Source organism: Vanessa tameamea, chromosome Z (genome assembly GCF_037043105.1).
Source record: "Vanessa tameamea isolate UH-Manoa-2023 chromosome Z, ilVanTame1 primary haplotype, whole genome shotgun sequence".
Lineage (NCBI taxonomy): Eukaryota > Metazoa > Arthropoda > Insecta > Lepidoptera > Nymphalidae > Vanessa > Vanessa tameamea.
Genome location: NC_087341.1, coordinates 155,837 through 175,642, shown reverse-complemented (window position 1 = coordinate 175,642; position 19,806 = coordinate 155,837).

The following is a 19,806-nucleotide window of genomic DNA, read 5'->3' as shown; positions in this document are numbered from 1 at the left end:
TGTCTATATATCGTAGATGGGTACAAATTACACAAATATTTCTAGAACATGTTTATTTCTGTCTGGTAACGAACGATTCATGGTGACTTCAGTCAAAAAAACGCGAAATGTGACTAATGAGCCAATTACGTGTAAAAGATTCCTTATGATATTCGTTTAAAACGATATAGATGTGTAAGCGCGACCTACATCGCGCTGGAGCCGAGCCAGACCCGGGAGTACAAGGTGACGGCGTGCTCCGCCGCAGGAGTCCGACGCCGACTCCTGTACCAATCAGATGTATCTTGGCGAAGGAAACGGTCACCACATCGAAGTATACATGTTTCTACTCGTCTGAGCTGTATCGATCTTATTGATAACATATGTGTGTATATCTTATAACCTAATTTTAAGTTTATCTATGTGTACAGTTTTATCGACCTATTAATAGCCATTGTAAATAGATTAATAATGTTTTCAAATGGTCCCAGAAATAGTTTCTTTAAATTTTAGGTAGGTCGGGTATTTCTTACGTTACTCAATAGATATTTTGTAAAAAGATTATTATTTATATTTTTATAATATACAAGCTTCGAATGTTTCGTGTACCGGTGCCAGTCCAACCCACAACCCAACCCAGAGTCAAAAAATTTAACAACTGTTTATTTCAATCTCAAAAGTATGAAATAATATATTTTTTTCAATGAGAGGATACCTTGACACTTTGACTGAGGAACACAGTAACGACTACCGCAGCTGTAATGTGGAAGTTATAACACCAGTATACCCGTATAAACGGGCGGTTTCCGTTCATCAAGTGACATAGACAACTCGTGGGTGCTTTGGCTCATTATATAGATAATACTTATTTACTACAATACTTTTACGTTTACATATGACCAGCTTCTGTCCGCGGCTTTGTTCGCATTGAAGATGAAAATATTCGTGAAGTCCAAGTACATTAAGGGGCAGTTTTAAATACATCATCAGTGAGACAGGAACTTTAGGACATCAGGTAAAAGTTGTTATAGTCTTATTATGTAGGTAACTATAATTTAGTAGTACTTGATCATTATTTTTAAAATATAATATGTCCTAACACAATTAATATTATGTTTATAAAGCACCTTCGCAAATGGTAAATTGTTTGGGAACAAATTTGGTTACCATAAAAAAGGTTATAGTGAGCCAAGCTTAAAAAATATATAAATGCTGTGTGTACGTAACTCTAAAATTATGTCATGAATGATTTTTGACGCTAACCATTACGCAGCGCGCGCAACGGAAGCTCTCAAAACTAATTAATGTTCTCCCTATTTGGTACCATTTTTCATGGACACTCCGCTCATATTCGTCGTAGATACATACTTATGATAGCCCTTCCTCAGCCGTTTCCCTCTAAACCTCATCCTCTAACGTTATAATTTTGTTCGTCTGCAAGTTACCTATTGACCCATTGTTTAGTGTATTGTTGAATGTATAATGGTCAATTATAAATTATTGTATAACATTTATTGTAAGTAAGTTTGCTAGCAATCTTGCCACCATTCTACGCGGTCAAGATTTATACAGTAACTATTTTTAATTCATATTGAGTACTTAATGTTATCAATTCTTATGTTAATAAATTTATTATGAGTATTGTAAGTTAACATAGCACTAGCGAGAGCCAGGTCAGCGTGGGAGTTCAAAGCCAAAGCACCGCGCCGTTTCATATGTTTACTACTGTAGCTTGTAATGCGTGTGAATTATGCCCTTTAGGAATCACAAAGGGCGTAATTGAAATGCTTGTGGGTATATCGTTAGACTTGAGCACTTCTGTAGACAGTTTCCCTTAATTTTGTGTCTGAATAAAAGCATTTGTTGTCATTGATGATTATGAATTATGATATATCCTTACGTCGATATTTGTTCGGCGCTGACAAAACCTTGTATGTATCCCTCCCACGTAATCGGGGGTGTATGTGAGTCTTCTGGCTGAGGGCCAGATTACTCATTAAAAACTCTCTTCGTGGTGAGTGCTGCTCGCCTACGGAGACATGCCGCGGTACTCGCCACACCAATATACACTAAGACAAGTCAACACGCCTTACAGTTAACTGTAAGGCGGATTACTAAATAATTCGTTATTTAGTTCTATTAAAAATACAAATTTTGTAGATAATGTTTGCTTTGCATAATGTAAGAAGGATTATAAGGAGTAGCGATCTTAATGTAACCGATGGCAAAATATGTTAATGTTTTGTATGTACGCAAAAAATAAACGATTTTTCCAGCAATTGTTACGTAGGTATGTATGTATTAATACTAGGAATAAGCATAAACTTGTTACTTCAATTACCCGATACCACGTGGTTAGTAACTCTTTTGTGGGTTAACAATGTATACGTTATTAGGTTATTACAAAAGGATCCCAGAAAACGTTCCAAAATATTCATTTGTAACATTTAAAAGAATTGTTAAAGGTCTTTTGTGTGCTAAAGGATCTTAAAAAAATCATTTCTTTTTGTTGTGCAATCAACTGAGGAGTCATTACTCATCATCATCTCATCATTAGTTGATTGCACACTTTGGGAACGAGGCGAACGCCTCCAGGCTGATTCAAATAATGATTTTTTTTTATTGTAGGATAACAATAATTGTAAAAATTTACATTTATAACAAATTAGTAAATTTCGCCTCATCAGGTCCGAGGTTTTTATGCACGAACCGGTGACAGATTTTTGAAGATCAATAAGTAAATGTACCTAACGCTTTTATATTGAATTAAGATTTTTGACAGGCAGACTAAGCTCCGCAAATAATGCTGTTAGAAGAGTTAGGCAACTGAGTAGCAGAGGTATGGACATGCTCGATTAGAAAATTTTAGTATTTTTCATAAGTTTCTTGTCTTACAGTATTTTTCTTCAGGATAAATATTGTCATAAGAATTATATTAGGATAATTACAGACTAAAACACAAGCAGAGATCTGTCGTGTCTGCTCGTGTTTATAACGTTGAGATGTTTTTATAAAAGTTGGAATAACGCATGTGTCGCAACGCATTACCGGGATTATTGTGTTATCGATGACTTCGATCAGTCGAAGCGCGAACAACACAACACTTTTGTGTAAACTTATATGTTACACACAGTTTTCGCTGCCAAAGCCAACACATCGAAGCTTTGGTTTCTATAACATATTGTAAATATTATTTGATACATCGTGTAATAATAATTAAAAAATTATGTGCCCCTTCACCACCACCACGAGACCACACAAAGCTCATTAAATCATCATTACTACATCGTACGAATATCGTATCGTATCATATCGTAGTTTTGAGTTTTATAAAATTCCAAGGTCGCGTATGTTACTTAATTGTTCAAGCAAGTTAGAATCTATATAACATTTATATCAAATAATTATTTTATTAAAAAATTAACTAGCAGTTTTATTCCAAGTAAATTGGTAGTAATGACAGTTTCTAACATTGAGTGATATTTCATTATCTTGCATCAGTTGCGAAGACCATATTTCATCTATCAATCTTCAGGCTTTATTATTTTTAGGGCCAAAATGTGAGCCCCGTGGTGCGCCCGTTGGCGCTGAGAAAGTATCATATTTGTGACTACTTACTACTTTGTTTTTTACTACTTACTACTTTACTTGTGTTACTACTTCAAAAGTTCTTTAAACTAGATATGATTTGAATCAGTGTAACAATGAGCCACCGATACCTGCTTGTTGTCAACTTCGTCAAAGACTTTACAAAATCTTTATAGCTATATTATATCAACAGGAGTTCGTTTATCAATTTTATTGGTTTAGATAATTCGGAAGTAAAGCAAAGATTTGTTGTTGATTGGTTGACTGTGATTTAACGAACCCATGCTAGTTATTTGGTGGTGCAGTTATTTATTGTTTTAAATAATAAGATAATTTTTCGAATACTTTGGATAAAGAAACTAGAATAGATAGAAATTAGTTGTTTATCACCAGTTTCATAAATTGGGACTTAGTTGAATATGATTAGACACAAAGAGTTCTTATCCGTAGAATATATTCTCCGTAAAAGTGCTTCTTCAATAATGAATAGCCCCCGAATTACTTCCTAAATCTTATCGTTTTCCTCGTTTTAAAATATTGTATTTGTAATTATAGTATGGATGTATAAATCCATACTAATATTATAAATGCGAAAGTTACTCCGTCTGTCTGTTTGTTGCTTTTCCACGGCCTACATACCCGAAATTGATGAAATTTTGTATGAAGCAAGCTTGAACTGCAAGGAGGGGCACTGGCTAATCTTTTTTATGCCTGACAGCTGACACCAACCCCTTAAACGAGAAAGAAGTCGCGTGCGACAACTAATATAATATAAACCCACACACACCAGGCACAACATCAGACATAACCTTGCTAAAGTTAGCTAATATCATGAGTGACGCAAAATAAAAAGGTGTCATACGAGCAAAGTATTTGGGACGATTGCAAATCGAATTCGAATTACAAAAGAAAAATATATAAACTTTTTACTTTGAATATGATGATTTTTTTATTTTACATATTACTCTACTTAAGGCGGAGCGAGAACGTTGTCATAGAAACCACAAATGAAAACAGACAGAGAAAGTCAGTCAGTGACGAGTGAGAGTCCGGTGAGGAGTACGTGCGTATGTATGGTAATGATAGGACGGACCGACGGACGGACGGACGCTCATGACGCGTTTGCATTTGCATCGATTCGCCATCATGATACTGTATTTATTTTTTAGTTTAAATATGAATAAAAGATCGACTGCTCCATATAATTGTTACTGAGGTTTAAATAAGTATACAGATACTTTTTACATATTGACGGTATACAACAGTATACCTAACCTAACGGGGGAGGTCGTCTATTACGTATATCGTATATATATGAGAATATATTTTAGACCAGCTTTGGTTCCGACGATATAACAACGGCCCAAAGTATTACGCATAAGAAAATCAGTCAGATAATCTTTTTTATCAGAATATACTTTTTAAATTGTATTACAATGCAGACTAAACTAATAAATATCAATTTATATTAAACAATGAGAACAAAAATCTAAATATATTTTTGACGCAAGTCCTTATGGCGAACATTGTAGCGGCCACGGCGCCGGTGGGCCCGTTGTCATCAGACTCCTTTTGTAATATTTTTCTTTTGTCCCGAGTTATAATGGAAAGTGAAAAGTTTTTAATTTATTAACATCTAGGTACAGAAGTTTTCTGAAGTCGTCACACAGAAGTACGAAGTCAAACAAGAGTCCGAAGTCGCTGGAGTTGCTACTCGAACAACATTCATACTTTCACACAACTTATTAATTTCTATATTTAAATCAGTTCTATTGCAATATCAGACAAGCGAATCATCTCGTAGTTCAGTGCGCAGTTGACCTGATTGCCCTCTCGAGAGACGTATCTCATTATACATTGATTGGCGCTACGTGGCTCTGTTTCTTGCTTATAATTAGAACGCTGAACGCATCTAACAAGAAAATTATGTCTTTTTCTATAATAGCAAATCAAAAATAGCACGCGTTGCAGAGAGATCGATTTGAATGTCGCTAAGGATCTTTACAGCACTTTGCAGAATAATGTTTATAGCTCACTAGCAACAGGTCATTACGAAGTTTAAATTGACTCATTGCAATTGTGTTCGTGTTGCATCTAATGCCGCCTGACAGCGGATTCCGTGTTTTAGGTCTTATTATTATAATCGATCGATTGCACGGCCTAAAAAATATCCACCGCCATCCTAAGTGAGGTCGCTCATATAAATCCTAGTAATCGATTTCAATTATAATCTATTAGGGACGGACACTGGATATAAATCTATGTGTTCGTTTTTTTAAATACCTGTTGTCAAATATTTCATTGCTTACAGTTCGCTAAAATACGTAAAATACAAAAACGATATTCGGAGGGAAGCTTTCAGAGTTAATTCTAGAAAATATATACCCAACAAATATACTCTGTATGGGAGAATTGAAGATGTTTAAAACTACAGAATAGTCTAGCGTCTTATACATATTTATACGGGTAAGTACAACTGTTATTGAGACAATAACAGTTTTGTTTTTTTTTTAATTAGGATCCGTCGAACTTCTTATATAGCTCAGCTAAATAGTTTCAGTATTAAAACACGATAAACTACGACACGTATAAGTGACAGTACCTCTTTCGGTGTTGTTAATGTTGGCTTATAGTATTCTCATTGATGTTGGCGTGTGATAGTTCGGTTGCCAGATTCGTTACCTTACTCGTATATAAAGACGTGAGCTTAATTACTCAATTGCAGAATACCGTGCTTGTTTTAAAAATAAACCTCTGGGGTTACCGTTTTGTATACTGTCGATACCTACCAGTATGTGATGTGATGTTACGTTGGATCGATTTAATGATCACAAAGGCCATATGTGGTAACATAAACCTTGCCCGTTCGAATAGAACGGTTCAGCTTGCGCACGTTCGAGCACGAGCCTTGCAGGCTTCGCTCGACTGCCACCGCAGACATTATCGCTCGGTAATCCTCTAAAATATATTTTATATGCTTAATGTAATAATAATAAAGGTGCCTTGTAATTGTAGTAATGCCTTGTATAAGGTGGTGTGTTGTACGCACGCGTACGATAAGATACCAACATGATGTTTGCCAATACTATGTATGCACAACGTATGTGGAATGTCGAACGGGTTCTTTACGTTTACAAAAATCCTTTCTAGTTAAGTACGTTTCAGTTGCAGTACATCGTTTTGAATCTATTAGTTAATGTTAACGTTAACTATAAATTGTGTATTTTGATTCTTATTAGATAAAGCAATTACTTTTGGGTTTTTAGAAACACGTCTGTGGGTCGTTGTGGTTTATCTTCTTACGCTCTGGAATAATACTTACTTTCGAATCGCATATTTTGGTATTGAGAACAAATTAATGCATATTAACAACTATTTCGACTACATGCGTAGCATACTTGTTACTTCCAGGCAGGATATATTATATACATATGTATGTATGTATCGAATTTAAGAAAGACGGTTATTTTTTAAAAATACGCAGAACCGCTGACCTTGTTCTGGTCATCGGCTCTGCTGATAGTTATAATAATTCTATGTTTATACTGCAGAGCTACTTTAAGATATCGACGGTATTTGTTGATGATGAATATAAAAAGGTGAGTGTTAACAAAATCAAGTAATAGTTCAGAATAATTAATTTTATTTAACCAACTCAGTTTTTTCTTATTTTAGCCACATAGATTTGATTTACAATCTTTTCCCCTCGGAAGTCGGTAGCAGCGTGTCTTGCACTCAAATCAACTCTCTTTTATTAAATCGCCCGCCCACTAGAGGCGAATTTTATGTAGAGTATAATAAAATCACCCTTATTAGCTATATACTATATTGACTAAAATAACTTTGTATTTTAAATATTGAAAAAGAGTAACTACTGAGTTTCTTTCCGGCTCTTCTCGGTAGAATCTACATTCCGAACCGGCGGTATCTTCACTTAATATAGTTCTGTTAAATGACGATTCAATGGTGTTTGTAAAAGCTTACTTGAATGAAGTATTTTGATTTTTTATTTCCATAGTAATTTCGTCTAACAAAAGTCATGCTTTTTCGAGGTACAATTAACGAGAAAATAACTTTTCATTAGGTTTAGTAAGGTAAGTTTTCATCATTATAAGTTCAATATCAATCATAATCCAACTGCATACTACTTATTAGGTAAAAGTAGATAATATAATTCATAAATATAAAACTGATTCTTCGATCCCTATGTGTGTAGACAGACTAATTTGTTTAGTATTATTTTTATATTGTATTTTGAAGTAGGTGCTGTTTCCCGGTGCTCACCGGACATGGTCACTTCGATAGGTATGCACCAGATAAGAAGCGGGAGGTGACATCATCTTCGTGTCGTATATGTATATGGTATTAACAGATGCTGGATAGAGATGTTCTCTTTATGCGAAAGTGTCTTGTCGCAGAAGCAAGCCTCGGAGCGGGAGCGCGAGGAGAGTGCCTCCGCTGACCCGCTCCGCCGAAGAAGATAGTTGCCGGAGCCCAACATTTGACAAACTGTTGGGGTGCCGAGTCCATTTTATTTTTCATGAACATACATGTTATGCATATTATTAACACTTGTTTCGTAGGAATGCTCTCATGCTCGTGCATAAGTGCTCTCGATCAGGCCCCACTGTACTTTTATGTTTAGCAGTGTTCCTGCGAACGGCGTAATAATATAATGCAGCTTACGTTTGTAGTCGGATAATAAATATTAGCGTAATGCAAATTTACTGCGCCAAGTGTTTCGACTTCATTCTGCATCTATTCTTGGCGCAAAAGGCTGTGATTGTGAATAATTGCAATAATTGAGTTCTCCTCGTAAATATGAATGACTTTATAAATGTAGTTGCTATCCATAAATAACGAAGCAGCCTTTCGTCATGAAATGAACGCCACGCACGAACTATAAAACATGCAAACGGATTCCTTCTGTGGCAGAAGTAAAAATCATGATTATCTTAATATTTTAGACACTAGTTTCGATCACTAAAAATGAAAAATCGTTTTACTGTTGTGTTGTTGTTTAGCAGGGCATTACTAAAGAGTTCGTTGTCTGGATTTGTGCCACTTTCAGGTTTCCACTGAAAAGATTTTGCTTGAAGACTGATATATTATATACTGGATTACTCTTCTTCGAAACGGAAGACAACCATACAATATGATTAATCCTTGCATATCACTAGAAATGTAAATAGAGTGAAATATCAGTGTTTTAATTAAACGTATTTTGCGTATACGAGCAATGCTCGCTGTTTTTCGTGTTGCGTGTTCACGCTTCCTTAAGCCATTGAGTTGACTGTGGCAGTTGTGGACACGTGAGCGAAGGTTTCTGGCGGGGTCAAGGCTGAGTAGATGTTGCGCGATCTCTTTACTTTTGTTGTAAAATAAATAAAATGGTAGAACCATTAGCAGTTGCAGAGCATGCATACGAGCATGCTCGGGATTTAGGTATATGTTTCCTATAGTAAGCAAGTCTACTTTAGTAAAAACGTTTGAAGAAGGTAATTCGATATTGAGTTTTTAAAAATAGTTATTATTGTGTAGCGTTATAACGTTGTTTATTTTTATATTTTCGTTGTGACTGTTTCATTTTAATTGTATACAATGTAAGCAGCCTTCTCGGACCATTGGTGCGTGCCGCTGGCCAGCCGTGCTGCGGATGGACAGACAGTGACGCACACTCAGGCAAATCATTATCTTCCTCGCTAGCTTGCCAAAGTGCTATATCTTGTATGCCTTCGAAATTTCAATCTCGTATTCGCAGGTCGGCAAGCACGCCACCTCTCGATACTGCAGTGTGCGGTGCAGTGATTTCTATTTTTGTTGTCATCTTCTAAATCTAAACGATTCAGAGACTGACTAAATTGTAGAGTTTGTAGAAAATTATAAAATAAAGGAAATCAGGAAAATTGTAATCATCAAAGATGTAAACTGAATCTCCATAAAATCATTATTCTTGCGGATGTGCCCCTCAGTCGCCTATTCTCCACTGAATGGACTAATTTTAATTTATTAATTTCTCAAGTATCAATCTTTAAATATTTTGTTTGTACTTATTTGAATTATTAACTATTAAAATAATCTGAGATTAATTATAAGCAATATAAGCAATATATAAAGTGTCCGTGAATAGACGTTATAATAAATTTAGTTTTAGAGGACCACCGCAGAACAACGCAAAACTACTTGAACGTTTGCCAAGTTAAAGGGGCAATATTCCAATTGGAAGATTGGGATCTTTGAAGAAAAATTCCAGTGACGTCCTTGATGTTTTTATTATTTCTAAGTAAATATATGTATATATAAAAACAAGATCAGGTTATCGTTGCATTATCTATTCCAAGGAAACTCGCAGTAGGCACAAGTTGTAGTTATGTTTATTTGAAAACATATTTCTCTATTCAACAACGCACACGGGACACACTTCTCTTTTCGTTATTTCCCTCTTTTGTAACTCTCTCAGTAATTATAACCAAAATATATGACATGATGAGCCGCTACACAATCTTTGTCATCTTCATTCAAATGTCCCGACCCGAATAGTTATGTCCATAATTCTCTATAACCTATTCCAGAGGAAATGGGAATAAAAATAAATTAACCTTAGATTTACGTAATTTATGCGATTTGCTAATAACTCAGCTGTATCGTGCACTACTAAGAGTTTATGATTAATATATTTACTGATATAATAATACAACACTATTACACAAAACTACTTATTTCCACTTTAATTTTACTTCCAAAATTCCGATTACAGTTTCGTCGACGTCCAAAACACAATTATTAATCAAACTCTAGACCAATGATATCGGGTCAATGTGATGTCAAATGTTGTTTATTTGACTTTTCTCCTTTTATGGTTAGAATAGATTATATGTGTATTGGCCTATCAAACGGCGTTTTTTTATTCGATTACAATGATTACCTTGCAAATCTTTACAATATGACCATACAAGTGCGCTGATAATTAACAAGTAATCGCAATCGATATAAAACGAAATTCGGATAAAATGATTATCTGTTTACTTCCTCAATGTTATTTTATCGTCTGAAATGTGAGTCGACGGCCTTTCTAGGGATAACCCTTGACTCCAAACTTCAGTGGGGCACCCATTTGAATGCCCTAGCAGGGACACTAAGTAGTGCCATTTATGCAATAAAAACAATATGAAAACTCACGGACATAAGTACTGCTAGACTAGTTTATTTTAGTAATTTCCACAGTCTTATGTCATATGGAATGTTGTTATTGGGTAATGTAGCAGATATTGAAATAGTATTTATTCTGCAGAAAAGAGCTATCCGAACTATTTACAATATTAGCTCTAGGACATCATTACGCGAAAAATTTAAAGAAATAGGTGTATTAACGGCTGCTTCACAATATATTTATGATAATATAACGTTTATACAGAAGAATATACAAAAGTATTCCATAAAAGATGATATACATACTATTAATGCAAGAAATAAGAATAAACTTGTAACCCCTACTTTCCGTTTGCATACAGTACAGAGAACGTTTTTGTATAATAAGATACCGGGAAATGTAACCAATTTACCATTTACGGAATTTAAAAAGTTTATTAAGACTAAATTAATAAATAAGTCTTATAATTCATTAAAAGAGTACTTTTTAGAAAAAACGCCTGGATTTAGGCTCGGGTTCCATCACAGGACACTAATTATTGTAAAAAAACAGCATTGTAAATCAGTTTATTTGAAAAGAGCAACTATGTGAGTTTCTTGCCGTTTCTTCTCGCTGGAGGCTGCTTTCCGAAACGGTGGTAGTTTTTTAATATCGACGATTCAAAAACGCTTCTTGTGAAGTTTACTTGAATAAAATTGATTTGATTTGATTTGAATGTAACCACATATTTGTAATTTTTATAATTAAACTGTTAATGTTAATTCTATTCCGGTTTCATCAGACGTCTTCTTATTGTCATTTAACTTTGCCATTAATTTTCTATCTTATATGAGTATACATTTGTATAGACAATGTTATATTAGGTGAGTTTTGTAAATGTGTTTCCCGGTTCAAGTAAAAACATATTGCTCGTGGTTTTTCAAGACGGAAAAATATCAATCTTTCGAACCAAACGGTGACAAAAGTGTAATGGTAGGTTAGGTTAGGTTAGTTAGTCCAAAAATTCTGGGGTACATGTCAGTCGCCTCCTCGTGGCGTACCCTGGGCAACGAGGCCGGCTTGAGCTTGCTCGTCGGCCACGGCTAAGACTGGCGGGAGGGAAGCCGCGGGGCCGCTCCTGGTACGTCCCTGATCGGCGTCAGGGCGGACCATGTGAGTGGCCTCGTTGGCTAGGAGGGAGTGGGAGGGCTCGCTACTCGAGCCTCCCAGGTGTTTTACACCGGCGGTCGGCGGCGGAGCCTACCATCTTATCCGCCGCAGGGCGTCAGCTTCGTTGACGCCCAGCCTCCTGTGGCGGACTCGGGGGAGTTCGTCACATTCACACGTGGAGGATGAGGGGGAAGGCGCGCACTAGGCGCGCTTTCCATGTATATTCAGCCGCCTTACGGCGGCTGCCGCTGGTGGGGTCGCGGTTGCATGCCCTTGGCGATCCCGTTGCCTCACCACTCGGCGGCATGGTGGAAACCCGAGGATGGTTTTAGTGGGTAGGACAGGGCATTAGCATCAGCGTGCCCTGGCACGGGGCATTGGGCCCCGGTTGAGTCCCACATACCCGTCCCGGTCCCCCGACCGGGCGGCATGCGTAAATGCATTTCCTCCTCGTTAAACAAAAAAAAAAAAAAAAGTCCAAAAATTCTACGAAGAAGTCAGCGTGTCTTTTACAGATAGTGTGTTTAGACGCTGATGTTTACTAGTTTTGTTCGCAAATTGTCTTTTGCTTGTTTTTGTGGGCACAAGTACGGATTATTTTTATTTGCGGTGCTATAGCCTGTGTTTTTGGGTTCTGAAGTGTCGACGTGTAGGTTACGGGTCAATAAAAGTCACGGAGGGCGCGACTACTAAGAAATAAAATTTCACCAACTTACGCCGCCCACGAGTATCACAGTTCCCATTACTATCTTTAAATAATAGATAAAATTAAGGACAAATTAATTAAACGAAAAAGGTCACGAAATATATATATCGAATCTTAATTGTGAAGAATTAAGACTTTTAAAATGTAAAATAAATTCGACCTCATCTGATACTTTAGATAACAAATCAGACGAAGTCAACTTGCTTCGACTTCATTAAATCTAAACAAATCGCTTGAAAATGATCGCACTAATATTATCATCATAGAGTTTTAATTAAAATAATATGTAATTAATGATATTTTACATTTATATCATCTTTATTATTTCTTATATTTTGATTTTAAACATCCATTTGCCACCTCCTTGTTATAAATAATATTAAATGGATGTTTCCATAATCCGGGTTGTACATCCACCTCATCCCACTTCGAGCTCCCCGTCTCCACGACACCTCCAGCTCCATCGAAAGGCTTTATGCGAGGGGGATTAAATATGAAACAATAATCGGCAATGCATTAAGGGATTACTCCTAAGTTATAAGCCGCGGACCGCAAACGTTTATATCTGTTCACCGGTAAGTTGGCACTGACGTATATCACTATTTGCCAAAAATCATTAAATTGTGTTCATAAATATCTAAAGACAACGACATGAAATAATCTAATTTATACTATGCTTCAGTTAAAGTCAGAAATTATACATTTTATATAGACATTTGATCTGACATGTCTTCAATATCTGTTTATTTCAATTTTACTACTCGTTACTGATGTTTAAAGCAAATAAATGTGTTTTTATTGAGTCATTTCGCAAATTTAAAGCAAATTATTAACTAAATAATGACGTGCCAATGCGAGTCGCATGTGTCACGCGGTAAGCGAAGCGAAACAAAAACAAACGTGGAAGTCAACAATCAACATGGCCGCAAGATACTTCATCGCCGCACCTACCTAGGTACCTAGGACTGGGTGCCGGCACGCACATGCGTGTTCTCGATATGTATGTATATATAGACGTGAGTGTTGCGGAGGATTAGTTAGGAGGACTTGTTTATGCGATGTTGATGGCGAAGCCTTTCTCAATAAGAATGGAATTACTACGAAAAGTCCCTTATCCCGGTCGAGATCATCGTTAGTTGTTCAGATTCTTGATTGGTTAGTTAGTTGTCTTATTATTTGAGTATGTAATGAAAGAACTAACGTCTTATAGACATCTGCTTTCTTTATAATATTTTAACTGATTTCCTCCGCGGTTGCGGAGAGGAAAAAGCAACATTTTTTTACTTCGGTTCTATGTACACGAAGCACTTGGCAAGAGTTTTTATTGTCGACTCAATTAGAAATGATTCGTTTTATTACTGGAACGAATATAGAGCATAGAATGATCTTTGTCTCAACAAAATATGTAGCTAATGCTCAGCTCGACAAGTGTTTAATGGCGGGACGTTGGCAAGGGTACGTAGTTAAAATATCAGAATACAAAAAAAATTGGTCATATTTTTAACCATTATATGGTTAAATCTGTACCATGTTAGAACGATCATTACAAGTTTAATATGATTAAAAGTTTAATTCAATCAAGTATTCTCAGTCAATTTTGAAGTACCTACAGCGTACAGCAATTTTGGAGCGCAGCGTTGGTAATGAAAAGTCTATTTGAATTTGTATTTATTTTACTGCCAAGAACTACGAGTCGTTTCAGTACCGAAAGTGTTGCAGCGTAATTAGAAACACAATAAACTTGATGGGTAACTTGATCTCATTTGCCAACTCCAAGATTGCAAATCTCAGCGTCGTAATTAGCCGACTCCCGACCATAATAGCGGTACCGTCTCCCCTGAGTTGAGCGACAGTTGACCTACTCGATCAAGTATTTATCGGCAGAAGTTGTGGTTGAATTCGGTAACTGCTTTAATTCTTAGTACCGCGTTATTTGTGCCAAGTTTCGTTAAAATTGTAAATGCAAAACAAACAATCTAACACATCAATTATTTATTGCACCGCGCAGACGGACGGACGGAACTTATTTTTGTGTCGTTGTTTTCTTGGATACGCCAAAAATGTTTCTCGAAGTACAATGATTTATTAACAGTAAAAAATGCACGGAGTTAGGCTGGCTGTCGTTAATAAAAAAATAAGGCATTCATAAATGGACAGTTAAAAAATTTTTCAATGGCGTAGCACTAAAATATGAATAATAATTTCATTATACCGTTTTAATTGTTGATCAATTCCTGACACGACCGAAGCTGTCTCCGTCAGTAGGTGATGTTCTTGCAGATATTAGGTTAGGTTTCGTCAAAGCTGGTGTTAGATACTATTAAAGGATACTGACTCCACGCAATTTTATTTTATCATATATATTTGAGTTTGTTATATATAGATATTCTTGTATTCTTTAACATTCCTATTTTTCATGATCAATGATGAAAATAAACCAAATTATACTAATCGATCTGTTAAAATTATCTGCATTGACCCAATCAAAGACATTTGGAGGCATCATTCATATTTAAGTAAAGAGTTTAATTTAACAGTGAGATATTTTTCATGTTTCGAAGAACATGACTGAGCTATTTCGAATCTCAGCAAATGGGATGCGAACAGATGCAAAAGATAAACCGTGAAATATAGAAACAAATATAAGCGATTACCAACGACAGCTCACGCGCTAAGATCGAAACAACTCATCTCCCGTTGCAGAGTTATGTGAGTGTGCTGAAAAATCGCCGTATGTATCCGATTATATAGATTGCATAAAATAAAAACATCCGATATATAAAATGCAGTTTCACGGATGTGTGGCGGCTGCCAGCTTGTTTGTAGGTGGTCGATATTTTGGGCGAAAATCAGAAAAACAGCCGTCGCCCACGAGCTCTCGCTCCGAGCTGCGAGTGCTGACTCCACCCTTCTGGTATTCGTGAGTAACAGCTTTGCGTAATACAGGTGATTTATTTTAGGAATTACAGGGGATTATCGACACTACACCTGTTGATTTTAAGGCGCTTTTAGTGATTGCGTCATTAGTACTAAAGGATAGAAAAATCTAGCATTCGATTGCCTGCAGCGTGTAGTTTTGAATCATTTTCGTTAAGTAAATATTTTTGGACCGTTTAAAATGCAGACAACGTTCGTCGACTAATATTGCACAATATATTTGCTCAGTAAACATCGAGATAGCAAATTGTAAGAGATTACGGAAACACAAACACACGACGCCTGTAGTCCTTTGTTAATTTATATCGTGATGACTCGACTGCTCTTACTACACTTATTACTATAAAATGCAGAAAGATCTGCAAATAAAATCGAACAAGATTTTTTACGTTCTCAGCTTTGTCTTAATTTTACCGACAACATTGTCAGTATAATATTTGTTACAATAATGTCATCGTGGTAACACGATGCCATGTTGCGAATTCGTAGCGACTTTAATATAGACGTGTTTTTATTAATATCTCACCTAGACACGGACCGCAGGCCCACACTCGCGCTCACCTGCGCTCCGCCCACTCCAATTAGGACTGGAGCGAAATATAACATCTCCAGTTTCATTACAATTTTATCATTTTCAGCTTTTTGAAAAAAGGGTGTCCTGTTGTGGTCAAAACGTAGGTGTTGATTAAAAACCAAGCCCTGTAATGTTCCTTTCCCGATAGTTTTGTATCCTGTACACAGTATGTGTATAATATATCCGTAAACGATTGGAAAAATCAGAATAGTAGCCTCGCACGAGTGATAACTATTTTAACACAAATAAAAATGGAATAACCACTTATGCCGTCTGATTATTGTCAGCAATTCCAAATTATTAAATATCCATTCAATTTTATGTCAAAGTAATGCTACACATATCTACTTACGTGTCCTTAATATTATAAGCAATTTAGAATAAGAAACAGAAAATTATTTTCATGGATTAAGACGATGGACAAACTGAAAATAGACCAAAAACATAAACCGGGGTCGCGAGCGGTGACAGGACTGTTTACAAACCCTTGTGTTGTCGGTGGAAGGTGTAAGGTGGAGTGTTAAATGCTTCATTTCATAAATTTTGAAGCATTTATTGGTTGCAAGACAGAAAATATTTAAACCTACCGTTCACTTTTATACAGTATTTGAATGACTTCAAAGTTCTAGAATAGTGCTACAAGTCGTGCAATGTAGATTCATAAGTATAATATATTGTTACATTCTCGTAAAAACAGTAACTAAATACTCTAAACGTTGTGATCGTCATCAATTTTTCGATTTGGCACCGCGTCCGCTGGTCATCGTGTGCCTTTACGGCATATAACTACAGTCCGGCAAAGCGCAGAGCTGGCCGTCTGCGGCACTTGGTATGTTTCGTGCCTGTGTACTGGGCGACGGCCAAGTGTCTCCTCGTAAATTGTTTCGGCCTAATCAACAAATTACACTATTTGTATTTGGAATGTTTGCTATGGTAATTAGAACTCGCCCTTTTTGCCAGCGCCCATCGTATCAATACTATATATTTACATCGACATCGGACAGCTCGGATTGTCATGATTAGTTACGTTTAAGTACTAATTTCAGGAGACGACGCCGGTTAGTTTGATGAGTTTGATCACAAGTATATTTGGAAAACAGCATCTTCTTTTGTAAAATTAACATTTTCTCTTTTAGCAAATTCTTATTATTTGTCTCAGGGACATATTTTCAATTGAACATTGTTAAAAATATTTTTATCTACAAATTTGTAAATGCTCTTAATATAATTAACGTTAAAACGTGCCAATAGTGCCATGTTAAGGTGGCAAGTCATATCATACACCCGTGTGTACATATTTAAATTTAAAAGACTATATATAAATACTAAAGTAATGTATTGCTTTGTTTGATAATTTTTTCACTTCATGGTAACATTCTTGTATAATAGTGTTAAAGATAATATTAGCGTTCTTTAAAAATATGAACTGTATTTGTACTTCTTACAAAACATTTATTCGCGTAAGCAATTATTGGAACGAGTATGAACGGTATGCGCATTAAAGCCGGACTCGCGACGAATATACCCGTGACGTCATCACCGGGACTCGTAATTAATATTCTAAGAATTCGTCTCGGGGGTGACCACTGCGAAGTACGAACGAATTTAAGTAATATTGTGAAAAATATGTTTTGTAGTATTTAATTAAGTTGTTATCAAGGTCACGGGCTCCAGACCGTGATATTTTCAAAACACTTTTTTCAAATATTGTCTTAATTTTTATTTAGTATCTGTACTCTCATAGGGAAAATAAATTTAATGGAATTAAAAATTAACCCGATGGTATATTAATGTTATATAGTAAAAGATAAAACTAAACATATATAAATTAAAGTATAAATCACTTTTGAGTTGCAGAGAATTAAGCCTAATTAGCGACGTATTTAAGGTGAACAGCACCGCGTATGTGTGTTACGGTTACAACCAGCCGCAGCTGTAGCGGTGCCAACAAGGCAGGATAAATCTGCCGAATTCAATGAGATAAAAGAAATACGCACTCGGATAATATCGCGGTCATATTAGATATGTCTCACACAGAGAATCGTTAATAAAATCAGCCTTATTTTAAAATAAATAAAGAAATCTTGTCTAAATAAATATTTTAAAGAAGTTTTTTCAAGAACCCCTGCGGATCGCGAGCGCACCCCTAGCCCCCCTTCCCCACCCACTGCACTCAAAAATAGCTCATAATTATGTGTCACACCCGCACTGAGATCACATTCACGATCGCTTATGAGAACATTTTACATGACGTGAGCGTAAGTTATGAATCAATGGTATTTTATACAATTCGACTCGTGCGCCGCGACGGCAAACGGCGCCCGCGCTCTCCTCGCTCACTTGCCGTAACGTGGAGTCATGTTCACTTCATTGTTCCTGCCTTATCTTACGCCTTAGTTTTTACTTTCAATTGCCATTAATTTCGATGTTTTACACTTGCTACGCGTCCCTAGTCTGTCTGCTTGTAGAGTTAAATAAATAAATAATTTTATTTCAACCGCAAGAACGTTCTATAATGACAAAACAAAGGTACAGCGACTTTATTGTTTAAAAAAATGAAACAGTAAAGACAATAATAAGTAAAAAAATATTAAGTAATCGGTCCGTTTGTTTTTTTTTATCACAAATGGTATATTTGAGAACTAGATGCACACGTCTCTTTAATTCATTTCTATAAGAACTCCCTTCGCATCTCATTCTTGAAATGTTATAAGCGACTTACGGTGATATGCTATTAAGACGCGTGTGTCCTTTAGGTGTCCTATTATTTTACGATAGTGTTCTCAGGTAGATGTGGATGTCAGGGCGGCAGGAGGAGACTTACTGCGGGATAAAGCTAGTTACATGTGTGAAGCCTCGAAATATCTTTATCGATATTCGTAATAATGATTCGTTATTGCTACTGCGAGTACGTCCGTTGCAACAATTAAAATCATTCGCTTGATTAAATTACACTTTGTATACTTTATTGCAGAATGGAAATGTTTTTGTGATATCAGATGTAAGGAGAATCAATGATGCGATTGTAAATTAAGTATCCATGCAGAAAATGTAGTCAATAGTACTGCATACGGGCTCTTTGACCAGTGATGCAAAATTAAGCACTTTTAACGACAGCGCCACCTAAATGAATGGTCATTATTATTAAGATTCTATATAAAAACAGAATAACTGCATTTCCGTCCTTTTATTACATAAAAATAATAATTTTAATTACTCAAGACATTCTCAACGGCCACTTGGCTGGCGTCGGGAAGATCCGACACGTCAGAGCACCTCGGTGCCGTCCTCCATCTAATCTCTTGAATAGTAACTACATAGTTCCGCGGTCTTAGGCTGTCGATCGCTTGTATCCCGCGTACGAGACATTCTGTTTGCTTCACACGCCGACAGTCAAAGGCTCAAAGCCTTTCGGCCTTTGTATATCGATAGACTTAAAGGGAGGTCGTTATACTGATCTAGACTTATATGTTCGTGCAACACAGATTTGTACTAGCCCGTCTGGGTTACCACATACTCATCACACATTCTACCGCCAAGCAGCAATGTGCAGTGGTGACCACTTACCATCAGGTGGTCCGTTTGCCTGTCCACATACTAATGTTATAAAAGCTAATACAATAATGCTGTTGTAAGCGCACAAACGATCCATATATTCGTGTCTTATTCCAAATTATGTTTTTGTCCCGTTTGCTGTTGATACACTTTGACCTTGGAGTAGTA